The sequence below is a fragment of the Arachis duranensis genome, chromosome 4 (assembly GCF_000817695.3).
Source record: "Arachis duranensis cultivar V14167 chromosome 4, aradu.V14167.gnm2.J7QH, whole genome shotgun sequence".
NCBI classification, from domain to species: Eukaryota; Viridiplantae; Streptophyta; class Magnoliopsida; order Fabales; family Fabaceae; genus Arachis; species Arachis duranensis.
The window spans coordinates 57,254,914-57,257,101 of NC_029775.3; the positions used below are offsets into that span (position 1 = coordinate 57,254,914).

The 2,188-nt window shown below is 39.4% G+C and overlaps 1 non-coding gene across 1 annotated transcript; it reads left to right on the plus strand.

The window, feature by feature from the left end:
• Positions 1-1,297: 1,297 nt before the first annotated feature.
• On the plus strand, positions 1,298-1,405 carry LOC127746968 (small nucleolar RNA R71). Its single transcript, XR_008008773.1, has one exon. It is a non-coding gene; the product is annotated as a small nucleolar RNA R71 (small nucleolar RNA).
• Positions 1,406-2,188: the final 783 nt, after the last annotated feature.

Sequence of the window (2,188 nt, forward strand, 5' to 3'; positions counted from 1 at the left end):
CCATAAGCTTGTCTTATTGACTTGTCTGCCATTTCTAATGAAAATGTGGCAGCCTATACCTCAAAGATCCCTAGTTTCTCTATTACAGAGAGTGGCATAAGATTTATACCTGACCCCAGGTCACACAGAGCCTTCTCAAAGGTCATGGTGCCTATGGTATAGGATATTAAGAATTTACCAGGATCTTGTTTCTTTTGAGGTAAAGTTTGCTGAACCCATGTATCTAGTTCACTAATGAGCAAGGGAGGTGCATCTTCCCAAGTCTCATTACCAAACAACTTGGCATTCAGCTTCATGATAGCTCCTAGATATTGAGCAACTTGCTCTCCAGTTACATCTTCATCTACTTCAGAGGAATAATAATTTTCAGAGCTCATGAATGGCAGAAGGAGGTTTAATGGAATCTCTATGGTCTCTATATGAGCCTCAGATTCCTTTAGGTCCTCAATAGGGAACTCCTTCTTGTTCAGAGGACGTCCTAGGAGGTCTTCCTCACTGGAATTCACGTCTTTCTCCTCCTTTGTGCATTCGGCCATATTGACAATATCAATGGCCTTACACTCTCTTTTTGGATTCTCTTCTGTATTGCTTGGGAGAGTACTGGGAAGAGTTTCAGTGATTTTCTTACTCAACTGGCCCACTTGTGCCTCCAAATTTCTAATGGAGGACCTTGTTTTAGTCATGAAACTTAAAGTGGCCTTAGACAGATCAAAGACTATGTTTGCTAAGTTAGAGGACTCTGCTCAGAATTCTCTGTCTATTACTGAGAAGATGATGGAAAAGGCTTGCTATTGCTAAGCCTATTTTTTCCACCATTATTAAAGCCTTGTTGAGGCTTTTGTTAATCCTTCCATGAGAAATTTGGATGATTTATCCATGAGGAATTATAGGTGTTCCCATAGGGTTCACCCATGTAATTCACCTCTGCCATTGCAGGGTTCTCAGAATCATAAGCTTCTTCTTCAGAAGATGCCTCTTTAGTACTGTTGGATGTATTTTGCCATCCATTCAGACTTTGAGAAATCATGTTGACTTGCTGAGTCAACATTTTATTCTGAGCCAATATGGCATTTAGAGCATTAATTTTAAGAACTCCCCTCGTCTGAGGCATCCCATTACTCGCAGGATTCCTCTCAGAGGTGTGCATGAATTGGTTATTTGCAACCATGTCAATGAGTTCCTGAGCTTCTGCAGGTGTTTTCTTTAGGTGAATGGATCCACCTGCAGAATGGTCCAGTGGCATCTTAGAGCACTCAGATAAACCATAATAGAATATATCCAAAATGGTCCACTCTGAAAGCATGTCAGCAGGACATTTTTTGGTCAACTGTTTGTATCTTTCCTAAGCTTCATAGAGGGATTCACCATCTTTTTGTTTTAAGGTTTAAACATCCACTCTAAGCTTGCTCAACTTTTGAGGAGGAAAGAACTTAGCCAAGAAGGCCATGACCAGCTTATCCCAAGAGTCCAGGCTATCTTTAGGTTGTGAGTCCAACCATATTCTAGCTCTGTCTCTTACAACAAAAGGGAAAAGCATGAGTCTGTAGACTTCAAGATCTACTCCATTAGTCTTAACAGTCTCACAGATCTACAAGAACTCAGTTAAGAACTGGTAGGGATCTTTTGATGGAAGTCCATGAAACTTGTAGTTCTGTTGCATTAAAGCAACTAGTTGAGGCTTCAGCTCAAAATTGTTTGCTCCAATGGCAGGGATTGAGATGCTTCTTCCATAAAAATTGGAAGTAGGTGTAGTATAATTACCAAGCATCCTCCTTGCATTATTGTTGTTGTCATTATTTTTGGCTGCCATCTCCTCTTTCTTTTCGAAAAATTTCTGTAAGGTTGTCTCTGGATTGTTGTATTTTAGCTTCTTTTAGTTTCCTCTTCAGAGTCCTTTCAGGTTCAGGATCTGCTTTAACAAGAATATTCTTGTCCTTGCTCCTGCTCATATGAGAAAGAGGGGAACAGAAAATAATAATAGGGATCCTCTTTACCACAGTAGAGAGATTCCTTCATATGAGTAGAAGAATAAAAGAGTAGAAGAAGGAGAAGAGAAACATTCGAACACAGAGGGGAAGAGAGGGTTCAAATTTTGAGATGAAGAGAAGTGTTAGTAAATAAATAAATAAATAGAAAGAGATGAGAGGGAGAGAATTTCAAAAATTGTTTAAAAAATGGTTAGTGATTT